This window comes from Arachis hypogaea, chromosome 3 (assembly GCF_003086295.3).
Source record: "Arachis hypogaea cultivar Tifrunner chromosome 3, arahy.Tifrunner.gnm2.J5K5, whole genome shotgun sequence".
Classification (NCBI taxonomy): domain Eukaryota; kingdom Viridiplantae; phylum Streptophyta; class Magnoliopsida; order Fabales; family Fabaceae; genus Arachis; species Arachis hypogaea.
The window spans coordinates 50,788,931-50,802,562 of NC_092038.1; positions in this window are offsets into that span (position 1 = coordinate 50,788,931).

The following is a 13,632-nucleotide window of genomic DNA, read 5'->3' on the forward strand; positions in this document are numbered from 1 at the left end:
TTTAGACCTTCCGGATTCTCTTGAATGCCGCCATCAATTCTAGCTTATACCACGAAGATTCTAATTAAGGAATCTAAGAGATATCTACTCAGTCTAAGGTAGAACGGAAGTGGTTGTCAGGCACATGTTCATAGGTAAGAATGATGATGAGTGTCACGGATCATCACATTCATCAAGTTGAGGAACAAGTGATATCTTAGAATGGAAGCAAGCGTGATTGAATGAAAAACAGTAGTGATTGCATTAATCCATCAAGACACAGCAGAGCTCCTCACCCCCAACCATGGGGTTTAGAGACTCATGCCGTAGAAGGTACAGTATGAAACGTGTAAAGTGTCATGAGGTAAAGATACAACGTCAAAATATCCTATTTATAGTGAACTAGTAACCTAGGATATACAGAAATGAGTAAATGACGTAAAAATCCACTTCCGGGGTCCACTTGGCGTGTGCTTGGGCTGAGCATTGAAGCTTTCATGTGTAGAGACTTTTCCTGGAGTTAAACGCCAGCTTTTGTGCCAGTTTGGGCGTTTAACTCCAATTTTTGTGCCAGTTCTGGCGTTAAACGCCGGGAATTTTGAAGCTGATTTGCAACGCCGGTTTGGGCCATCAAATCTCGGGCAAAGTATGGACTATTATAAATTGCTGGAAAGCCCAGTATGTCTACTTTCCAACTCAATGGAGAGCGCGCTAATTGGGCTTCTGTAGCTCCAGAAAATCCACTTCGAGTGCAGGGAGGTCAGAATCCAACAGCATCTGCAGTCCTTTTTCAGCCTCTGAATCAGATTTTTGCTCAGGTCCCTCAATTTCAGCCAGAAATTACCTTAAATCACAGAAAAACACACAAACTCATAGTAAATCCTAGAAAAGTGAATTTTAAATAAAAACTAATAAAAACATACTAAAAACTAACTAAAATGTACTAAAAACATACTAAAAATAGTGCCAAAAAGCGTATAAATTATCCGCTCATCACAACACCAAACTTAAATTGTTGCTTGTCCCCAAGCAACTGAAAATCAAACAGGATAAAAAGAAGAGAATATACTGTAAATTCCAAATTATCAATGAAACTTAGCTCCAATTAGATGAGCGGGACTAGTAGCTTTTTGCCTCTGAACAGATTTGGCATCTCACTTTATCCTTTGAAGTTTAGAATGACTGGCATCCATAGGAACTCAGAATTCAGATAGTGTTATTGATTCTCCTAGTATAGTATATTGATTCTTGAACACAGCTACTTTATGAGTCTTGGCCGTGGCCCAAAGCACTCTGTTTTCCAGTATTACCACCAGATACATACATGCCACAGACACATAACTGGGTGAACCTTTTCAGATTGTGACTCAGCTTTGCTAAAGTCCCCAATTAGAGGTGTCCAGTGTTCTTAAGCACACTCTTTTTGCTTTGGATCACGACTTTAACTGCTCAGTCTCAAGTTTTCACTTGACACCTTCACGCCACAAGCACATGGTTAGGGACAGCTTGATTTAGCCGCTTAGGCCAGGATATTATTCTTGTAGGCCCTCCTATCCACTGATGCTCAAAGCCTTGGATCCTTTTTATTTTTACCCTTGCCTTTTGGTTTAAAGGGCTATTGGCTTTTTCTGCTTGCTTTTTCTTTTTTTTCTCTCTTTTTTTTCTTTTGTATTCACTGTTTTTTCTTGCTTCAAGAATCAATTTGATGATTTTTCAGATCCTCAATAACATTTCTCCTTTTCCATCATTCTTTCAAGAGCCAACAATTTTAACATTCTTAAAACAACAAATTCAAAAGACATATGCACTGTTCAAGCATTCATTCAGAAAACAAAAAGTATTGTCACTACATCAAAATAATTCAACTAGTTTCAAAGATGAATTCGAAATCCTGTACTTCTTGTTCTTTGTGATTAAAAACATCTTTCATCTAAGAAAGGTGATGGATTCATAGGACATTTATAACTTTAAGGCATAGACACTAAGACACTAATGATCATGTAATAAAGACACAAACATAGATAAACATAAAGCATAAAAATTTGAAAAACAGAAAATAAAGAACAAAGAAATTAAAGAACGGGTCCACCTTAGTGATGGCGGCTTGTTCTTCCTCTTGAAGATCTTATGGAGAGCTTTTGAGCTCGTCTATGTCTCTTCCTTGTCTTTGTTGCTCTTCCCTCATAGCTTTTTGATCTTTTCTAATCTTATGGTGGATGATGGAATGCTCTTGGTGCTCCATCCTTAGTTGTCCCATGTTAGAGCTTAATTTTCCTAGGGAGGTGTTGATTTGCTCCCAATAGTTTTGTGGAGGGAAGTGCATCCCTTGAGGCATCTCAGGGATTTCATGATGAGGAATTTGCTCAAGCTCTTGTTTGCTTCATCCTTTTCTTAGTGATGAGCTTTTGAGATGAATCTTTTCATCTCCCAGACTCAGAGGTGGAAGCTTTTGCCTTCCCTTTCCTCTTTCTAGAGGTTTCTCTGGCCTTAAGTGTCATACATGGTTATGGAAAAACAAAAAGCAATGCTTTTACCACACCAAACTTAGAAGGTTTGCTCGTCCTCGAGCAAAAGAAGAGAAGAGGGAGTAGAAGAAGAAGAAAATAGATGAGATGGAGAGGTGTGAGTGGTTCGGCCAAGGGGAGTTTTAGGTGGTTATGATGTGGGAAAAGGAAGGAGTGATGGTTTTGGAGGATTAATAGAGGTGATTGGTAGAGGTTATTTTGGGAAAGAGTGTTATGGAAGGGTGTGAAGAGGAGAGAAGAAGAGGTGAGGTAAGTGGGAATCCTGTGGGGTTTACAGATCCTGAGGTGTCAAGGATAGCTCATCCCTGCACCAAGTGGCGTGCAAAACGCCCTTTTCTATAAATCCTGGCGTTAAACGCCAGGCTGCTGCCCATTCCTGGCGTTAAACGCCAGTCTGGTGCTCCTTTCTGGCGTTAAACGCCCAGAATGGTGCCAGACTGGGCGTTAAACACCCATTTGCTACCCTTACTAGCGTTTAAACACCAGCAGGTTTTTCCTCCAGGGTGTGCTGTTTTTCTTTCTATTTTTCATTATGTTTTTGCTTTTTCAATTGATTTTGTAATTTCACATGATCATCAACCTACAGAAAACATAAAATAACAATGGAAAATAGATAAATATAACATTGGGTTGCCTCCCAACAAGCGCTTCTTTAATGTCAGTAGCTTGATAGTGGGCTCTCTTGGAGCCTCACGGATACTCAGAGCATGATGATGGCCTCTCAACACCAAACTTAGAGTTTGGTTGTGGCCTCCCAACACCAAACTTAGAGTTTGAATATGAGTGTTTTATTTGGCTCTGTATTGAGAGAAGCTATTCATGCTTCCTCTCTTTCCTGTCTGCAAACCATGGTACTTCCTGAATGGTGAAGAGTTGCTCATCCAGAAAGGTTTCAGAGATCTCAGTAGGAGGGTGGGGCGCTCCTGCTACTGGTTCTATCCGGGACAGGTGATCAGCTACTTGATTCTCTGTCCCTTTTCTGTCTCTTATTTCTATATCAAACTCTTGCAGAAGCAACACCCATCTTATGAGCCTGGATTTTGAATCTTGCTTTGTGAGTAGATATTTAAGAGCAGCATGGTCAGTGTACACAATCACTTTTGATCCTACTAGATAGGATCTAAACTTGTCAATGGCATAAACCACTGCAAGTAACTCTTTTTCTGTGGTTGTGTAATTCTTTTGTGCATCATTTAAAACACGGCTAGCATAATAAATAACGTGCAGAAGCTTGTTATATCTCTGTCCCAACACTGCACCTATGGTATGGTCACTGGCATCACACATTAGTTCGAATGGTAATGTCCAGTCTGGTGCAGAGATGACTGGTGCTGTGACCAGCTTAGCTTTCAGAGTCTCAAACGCCTGCAGACACTCCTTATCAAAGATAAATGGCGTGTCAGCAGCTAGCAGATTACTCAGAGGTTTGGCAATTTTTGAAAAATCCTTTATAAATCTTCTGTAGAATCCTGCATGCCCCAGAAAGCTTCTGATTGCCTTAACATTGGCAGGTGGTGGTAATTTTTCAATTACCTCCACCTTAGCTTGATCTACCTCTATTCTTTTGTTCGAAATTTTGTGCCCAAGGAAAATTCCTTCAGTCACCATAAAGTGACATTTTTCCCAGTTTAAAACCAGGTTAGTCTCTTGGCACCTTTTCAGGACAAGTGCTAAATGATCAAGACAGGAGCTGAATGAGTCTCCAAATTCTGAGAAGTCATCCATGAAGACTTCCAGGAACTTCTCTACCATATCAGAGAAGATAGAGAGCATGCACCTCTAAAAGTTTGCAGGTGCATTACACAGACCAAAGGGCATCCTTCTGTAGGCAAATACTCCAGAAGGACATGTGAATGCTGTTTTCTCTTGGTCTTGAGGATCTACTGCAATTTGGTTATAACCTGAATAGCCATCCAAAGAGCAGTAGTATTCATGACATGCTAGTCTCTCTAGCATCTTGTCTATGAATGGTAAAGGAAAATGATCCTTTCTGGTGGCTGTATTGAGCCTTCTGTAGTCAATACACATACGCCACCCTGTAACTGTTCTTGTAGGAACCAGTTCATTCTTTTCATTATGAACCACTGTCATGCCTCCCTTTTTGGGGACAACGTGGACAGGGCTCACGCAGAGGCTATCAGAAATAGGATAAGTAATCCCAGCCTCTAGTAACTTAGTGACCTCTTTCTGCACCACCTCCTTCATGGCTGGATTTAGCCGACTCTGTGGTTGAACCACTGGCTTAGCATCATCCTCCAATAGGATCTTGTGCATTCATCTTGCTGGGCTAATGCCCTTAAGATCACTTATGGACCACCCAAGAGTTGTCTTGTGTGTCCTTAGCACTTGAATTAGTGCTTCCTCTTCCTGTGGATTTAAAGCAGAGCTTATGATCACTGGAAAAGTGTCACCTTCTCCCAGAAATGCATATTTCAGAGATGGTGGTAGTGGCTTGAGCTCGGGTTTAGGAGGCTTATCCTCTTCCTGAGGAATTTTCAGAATTTCTTTTATTTCCTCTGGTTCCTCCAGGTCAGGCTGAACATCTTCAAAAATGTCTTCTAGCTCTGATTCGATACTCTCAGTCATATTAATCTCTTCCACCAGAGAGTCTATAATATCAACGCTCATACAGTCATTTGGGGTGTCTGGATGCTGCATAGCTTTGACAACATTCAACTTAAACTCATCCTCATTGACTCTCAGGGTTAATTCCCCTTTTTGGACGTCAATGAGGGTTCGTCCAGTTGCTAGGAAAGGTCTTTCTAGAATGAGAGTTGCACTCTTGTGCTCCTCCATTTCCAGTACTACAAAGTCAGTGGGAAAGGCAAATGGCCCAACCTTGACAATCATGTCCTCAATCACGCCTGATGGATATTAATGGAGCCATCAGCAAGTTAGAGGCATATTTGGGTTGGTTTGAATTCTTCAGCCAAGCCAAGCTTTCTGATAGTGGATGCAGGTATTAGGTTGATACTTGCCCCAAGATCACATAGAGCTTTCTTGGTACAAGTACCCTCTAATGTGCATGGTATCATAAAGCTTCCAGGATCTTTAAGCTTCTCTGGTAAGCTCTTTAAAATGACTGCACTGCATTCTTCAGTGAGAAAAACTTTTTCAGTTTCTCTCCAATCCTTCTTATGACTTAAGATCTCTTTCATGAACTTAGCATAAGAGGGTATTTGCTCAAGTGCCTCTGCAAACGAAATCTTTATTTCAAAAGTCCTGAGATAATCTGCAAAGCGGGCAAATTGTTTGTCTTGTTCCGCTTGGCGGAGTTTCTGAGGATAAGGCATCTTGGCTTTATACTCTTCAACCTTAGTTGCTGCAGGTTTATTTCCTACAGAAGTGGTTGGAGAAGCCTGCTTAAGGGGGTTGTTATCAGCACTTGCAAGTGTCTGACCCCTTTGTGGCATTTGAACGCTAGGATTGGGTGCTTTTTGGGCGTTTAACGCCAGATTGCTACCCTTTTCTGGCGTTTGAACGCCAGAATTGGCTACCCATTGGGCGTTTAACGCCACTTTCTTACCCTTTTCTGGCGTTTGAACGCCAGAATCATTCCTCTCTGGGCTCTTACTGTCCTTAGAGGGATTTTGGGTAGTTGGTTGGTCATCCTCTGTCAGTTGTTCCTTTCTTAGCTTTCTGCTGCTTTGAGTTGATACATTCAATGTCTTCCCACTCCTTAATTTAACAGCTTGGCATTCTTCTGTTATCTGTTTAGATAACTGCTGTTTTGTCTGATTCAACTGTGATCCTATATTCTTGTTAGCAATTTTGGTTTCTTGGAGCATCTCTTTAAACTCTGCTAACTATTTTGTCATCAGGAGTAATTGCTGATTAAGCTCAACAATCTGTTCTTGAGGAATGGGATCAGTAGTTACTGCCATAGCTTCTTCTTTTGTAGAGGACTCACTGCTTGAGTATAGATGTTGATTTCTAGCAACAGTATCTATGATCTCTTGAGCTTCTTCAATTGTCTTCTTCATATTTATAGATCCACCAGCTGAGTGATCTATAGTCATCTGAGCTTTTTCTGTAAGCCCATAGTAGAAGATGTCTAACTGTACCCACTCTGAAAATATTTTAGAGGGGCATTTTCTTAGCATACCTCTGTACCTCTCCCAAGCATTATAAAGAGATTCATTATCCTCTTGTTTAAAGCCTTGGATGTCCAGCCTTAGCTATGTCATCCTTTTTGGAGGGTAAAATTGATTTAGAAATTTGTCTGATAATTGTCTCCATGTTTTTATGCTTGCTGTGGGTTGGTTATTCAACCACCTCTTAGCTTGATCTTTTACAGCAAATGGAAACAATAATAATCTGTAGACATCCTGATCCACCTCTTTATCACGTACTGTGTTAGCGATTTGTAAGAACTGTGCCAAAAACTTAGTAGGTTCTTCCTGTGGAAGACCGGAATACTGGCAATTTTACTGCACCATGATAATGAGTTGAGGGTTTAGCTCAAAGCTGCTTGCTTTAATGGGATGTATACAGATGCTACTCCCATATGCAGCTATAATGGGGTTAGCATATGACCCCAGAGTCCTTCTGGACTGCTCAACTCCACTTAGGTCCGTGATGGAGAAAGGGAGATGATATGGATTGCAAGAAAAGTAAAAAAAAAAATTCATTTTTAATTAAAGATGACCGAAAATAATATAATAAATGGGAAAGAAAATAGAATAAAATTTCAAAAACTAAAAGAAAATAAAATCAAAGCAAATTGAAAACTAATTCAATTAATTAATTAAAAAGACTTTGGAATTAGCAATTAAGAAGATATGATTGAAAATTATTTTGAAAAAGATTTGATTTTTGAAATGAGGAGAGAGAAAAACAACAAGATGACACCAAACTTAAAGTTTTTAGAAAATCAAACACAAATTTTCGAAAATTTTAAAGGAAAACACAAAGAAGACACCAAACTTAGAACTTTTAAAGATCAAGAAAGGACTAAGAACATGCAAATTCGAAAAATTAAAAGAAAACAAAAACATGCAATTGACACCAAACTTAAAATATGAAACTAAACTCAAATAAAGGACTCTAAACGAACAAAAATAAAACAGTCCTAATCTAAGCAACAAGATAAACTGTCAGTTGTCTAAACTCGAACAATCCCTGGCAACGGCGCCAAAAACTTGGTGCACGAAATTGCAATCACACTTTTGCAATTCCGCACAACTAACCAGCAAGTGCACTGGGTCGTCCAAGTAATACCTTACGTGAGTAAGGGTCGATCCCACGGAGATTGTTGGCTTGAAGCAAGCTATGGTTATCTTGTAACTCTTAGTCATGATATCAATAATTCTCAGGTTTAATTGTGAAAAGTAAAAGAACATGAAATAAATACTTGTTTTGCAGTAATGGAGAACAGGTTGAGGTTTTGGAGATGCTCTATCTTCTAAATCTCTGCTTTTCTACTATCTTCTTCTTCATACACGCAAGGCTCCTTCCATGGCAAGCTGTATGTAGGGTTTCACCGTTGTCAATGGCTACCTCCCATCCTCTCAGTGAAAATGTTCAACGCGCTCTGTCACAGCACGGCTAATCATCTGTCGGTTCTCAATCAGGATGGAATAGAATCCAGTGATTCTTTTGCATCTGTCACTAACGCCCAGCCTTCAGGAGTTTGAAGCTCGTCACAGTCATTCAATCCTCGAATCCTACTCAGAATACCACAGACAAGGTTTAAACCTTCCGGATTCTCTTGAATGCCACCATCAATTCTAGCTTATACCACGAAGATTCTGATTAAGGAATCTAAGAGATATCTACTCAGTCTAAGGTAGAACGGAGGTGGTTGTCAGGCACACGTTCATAGGTGAGAATGATGATGAGTGTCACGGATCATCACATTCATCAAGTTGAGGAACAAGTTATATCTTAGAATGGAAGCAAGCATGATTGAATGAAAAACAGTAGTGATTGCATTAATCCATCAAGACATAGCAGAGCTCCTCACCCCCAACCATGGGGTTTAGAGACTCATGCCGTAGAAGGTACAGTATGAAACGTGTAAAGTGTCATGAGGTAAAGATACAATGTCAAAATATCCTATTTATAGTGAACTAGTAACCTAGGATATACAGAAATGAGTAAATGACGTAAAAATTCACTTCTGGGGTCCACTTGGCGTGTGCTTAGGCTGAGCATTGAAGCTTTCATGTGTAGAGACTTTTCCTGGAGTTAAACGCCAGCTTTTGTGCCAGTTTGGGCGTTTAACTCCAATTTTTGTGCCAGTTCCGGCGTTAAACGCCGGGAATTCTGAAGCTGATTTGCAACGCCGGTTTGAGCCATCAAATCTCGGACAAAGTATGGACTATTATAAATTTCTGGAAAGCCCAGGATGTCTACTTTCCAACGCAATTGAGAGCGTGCTAATTGGGCTTCTGTAACTCCAAAAAATCCACTTCGAGTGCAGGAAGGTCAGAATCCAACAGCATCTGCAGTCTTTTTTCAGCCTCTGAATCAGATTTTTGCTTAGGTCCCTCAATTTCAGCCAGAAATTACCTGAAATCACAGAAAAACACACAAACTCATAGTAAAGCCCATAAAAGTGAATTTTAAATAAAAACTAAAAAAAATACTAAAAACTAACTAAAATGTGCTAAAAACATACTAAAAACAGTGCCAAAAAGCGTATAAATTATCCGCTCATCAAGAGGGTACAGAGTGAGGGAATCAGGGTGTCACTTCTCATTATTCACACTTTAGGTTTTAGATGTAGTTTTCTAGAGAGAGATGCTATCCTCTCTCTAGGTTTTAGGGTTCTTAGGTTTAGTCTTTCTCAATTTTAGATTTCTATTATGATTTAATTTAGTTTTCCTTCTACGTTTATTTATTCTAGTACTTTAGTTCATCTATTCCTCTTGTTGATTTTTCTATCTTTCCAAATTTTATTTATGAATTCTCCATGTTAGATTCAATTTCCTTTTTAATGCAATTTGAGGTATTTCATGTTTATTGCTTCTCTCTCCATGTGTTATTATTGATTCCTTGCAATTATTGGTCTTAGATTTTACATTCCCTTGTTAGTTTTCCATATTTTTGTTTTGTGCCTTCCAAGTATTTGATAAAATTCTTGGGAGGATTTTAATTTAGATTTTATGTTCTTGACTTGGATTGAATATTTAGAGACTCTTGAGTTATCAAAAGTCTTTTGTTGATTGGTAATTGAGACTTGTTAGTTGGCTTAAACTTCACTAAATCTAGTCTTTGATTAGGACTTGTGAACCTAAGTTGATTTTACTCACTTGACTTACCTTCATTATTAGAGGTTAACTAAGTGAAAGTAAAAGGCAAATTACCATCAAAATTGATAATGATAATTGGGATAGGAGTTCTAATTTTCTTTCCTTGCTAAGAGCTTACTTAATTATTAGTTTATTCTTCTTGCAATTTTATTTCTTTGTTCCTTATTTCAAAAATCCAAAAAGATACCTTTCCATAGCCAGTAGTAAAAACACTTCCCTGCAATTTCTTGAGAGACGACCCGAGGTTTAATACTTCGGTTAATTTTATTGGTTTACTTAAGTGACAAACATATTAAATTTGATTGAGGTTGAATTGTTAGTTTAGAACTATACTTGCAACGCGCTTATTTCTGTGATATTCTTTACCGACGATTTTCCCCCATCAATCCACACCATTTATCTGATTTTTGAAACCAATCTGGACCGTTCAAATTTATCGACGGAAATATTGTCGATATTTTAAATACAAAAATAGACGTCATGTTATTCGATTTTAAAATAAAAATATTTTCAACCACCAGTTCGTCGACAATATGATGATAGTTAAAAGAGATTTAATGCATCATCCCAAAATTGACGATCAATCTATCGATTTTATTATTTTATTTTTAATTATTTTTTTTGTAAATATCGACAGCAAACCGTCGAAAAATATCGACGGGAGAGATAGCCGTCAATTTTTTGCGTCGATAAATATGTTTTTTCTTATAGTGATTAATAGAAAAAAAATAATCATAACAATTAAATGCAAAAGCTATAATTTATTGTTTTTGGTAAATAGAGATTAAAATATAAAATTATATTTGTGTTTACAAAGAAAAATAGCTAAACAAAAATTTGAGGTGTTCAAAAAAATTAAACATATTTTCTGTGATTCAAATGATAAACTAAACACACTCATAATGATATACTACGATTATAACGAATGTGCGTGCTTTCCAGGTATGTTCTGATATTTTTTCTTCCTAGTTTTCAATTTTTTTTCCTTTTTGCATTTATATTTGTCGTTTATTTTTTTTAAAATTTATTTTTACTTATTTTGTATATCATATTTGTTGAGAAATTATAGTAAATTTGATATATATAAAAAAACATTTATTTTTATTCAAAATTCACGTTTAGTTGTATATGCATATTATGTTTATGGGCAAGTATAGTGGAAACATATGAGACAAAAAAGAAAAAAAATGTTTATTATTATTTTTAAAATTTGTGTTTAATAATTATACATCAGATAAAGTACTATTTTAATTCTTAATATTTAGATTAAGTTTTAATTTGGTACTTAATATTTTATATATCTTATTTCAGTCTTAAAAACTTTTATAATATTCTATTTTAGTCTCAAAAAATTTTAAATGTGTTTAATATTATCTTACAATTAAATTTGACACGAACAATTAGCATATTAAAAAGTCAATAATATCTAATTTCGGTACATAAATAAAATCGATCTACCAACAATCATCAATATAACACCCCAAATTTTTTAAAAATTAAATAATTAATTATTTATGAATCAACATATTATATTAAGATTTTGTTTTAAAAAAAATTATTTTTAACAAAAATAATTAAATAAAATTTTATGAATATTTAAGTTTAATTTAATTATTACTTATTTTATTAAATTTAAATTATTTATCAAAAAATAATTTGATAAAACAAAAACTAAATTGATTTTTATAGTTATTATTATTATTATTATTATTATTATTATTATTATTATTATTATTATTATTATTATTATTATTATTATTATTATTATTATTATTATTATTAAAGTTAGAAAAAGAGAAGTTAAACGTAGATATTTACATGCCTGCATATATATAAGGACACATGCACCTTAATCATCATATAATTCCATTTCCTTTTCTTTACTTTACCGAAAACCAAAATGCAAAAGAAAAAGAAGTGGACTAGGTGAATGAATATATGTATGTGTAACTTGACACCTAATGAATCTTTTATATCCACAAATCACCATTAGCCTTAACTATCTTCATTTTCTTTCATTCAACACCGAACATAAACCCAAAGAAAAGAAAAAGAAAGGCCGAGAGAGAATGTGATGCTTCATGGAAACCGTGAGTTTTCGATTCTAATTTTTTGCGATCTGTAACTCCAATAAAAAATCTAATCCGGTAAAAGTATTTGTATTCTCATCCTCTATACATTGACGTTATTTTTGTTCGATAAAAGTTGACGATGACGTAGCTCCTCTTTCTCTTGAGTTTGGCTAATTGGAGTTCTAGGAAGTACAAACGATTTCTGACGCTTTTTTCTTCAGCAGCTCGGTCAGAAAACTTTTTCGAAACTTTTGATGACTTTGATTTCATACGAAGGTAGGAAATTTTATTTTGAAATTAACTGTTTTAAATTATGAATGCCACGGAAGTCTAAGGAATATTTGCAAATAATTTATGATTGCTTGGAATGACTAAATGATGAGTTTGAATTGAGACTGATTGATATTGGTTTTCTGATTTTGATAGAGTTGTTGAAATTCTGATTTTGTGTGATTATGATGAATTGGTTGAGTTGTGGCTGTGAAAGGTGATTAAATTAGTGTTACTTGTTAAATTGTAATATGACGAGTTAATTATCGAAGAAATTGTCGTATTGATAATTGTTGAATGGAGTTGGATTTGAGTTTGGTTTGGAAAGTGATGAATTTGAGGGAGCCCGCATGGGTGGTGAAGTCTAATTTTTAAGAGAAATTTTGCCTAGTTTTATGTAAAAGTAATTGAAACTGTGATATTATTTCAAAAATCTGATTTATAAATTCATTTTGAAACATGATTTTATGGTGGAAAATATTTTATTTACATATTTACTCATATTGAGAAAGAGATTTTGTATTGAAAATTTGTTTTATTAGTAATAAATTGAGAGTTAGAAAAGATTTTGACATTGGAACTAGTTGGATTTTCAGATTTATAAATGTTTTGGATATTGGACTTGACTTGCTGGTTTATCAGAAGTAATCTTTGAGAATTGAAAATAGGTTTCTAGTACTGAATTTGATTCATTTGGATTATCAAAAATATTTTCTGAGAATTAGAAATGGTTTGATTGGAACCCTGAAAGGGTGGCATAGTCCGAATTTTAGAGGAAATACTGTCGAAATTTTTATAAAACTCCAAGACTTTGTTTAAGGCGTTATTTAAAACCTAATCTGATTTATGAATATTGTTTCATTTTAAATTATTACAGAAAGAGTTATTTTCAATCCGATTTATTAAGAAAAGTATAATCCTTTAAATTCACTCTTTTTATAAGAGATTTTGTTTTAAGTTATAATATGAATTCGGTTTGTTAAGAAAAATAAAGAATGCGAAAAGAACATGGCACGTGTGATTATGAAATGTTTAAAAGGTCACGAGAGGGTGACGGAAAGTAAATGGTTATGGTGCCGATGGAAAAATGTTAAGCTGTGGCTTTATATGTGAATGATTGTGCGGGGACGCCCGTGTGTATGGAATGGCTTCCAGGAGAAAGAGGCACATGCTTGAGCCGGAGAATCAGTGCCTGCAAGTACTTGCAGAGGTCATGTTCGGCATACTTCAGCTGGAGAATTAGCGCCTGCAAGAAGTAGAAACTTGCAGAGGTTATGCCGCTGGAATGTCATATCTGACTTGCGAGTCGGATTGCTTCGGGTGCGGGTCGAAACCGACAAATAAGCTCATTACCTCGATAGGACTAGACATGCATCATCATTGTTTGCACATTTGTATTTGATTGTGCTTGCTTATTTTGTCTCTCTGTGATTGTGTTGTTTGTCTTATTGCTATTTGTTTGTGTGTTGATCTGTTCCTGTGCTATTAGTTTGTATATTGAGGTGACTGAGAATTGAGGTTGTGATTAAG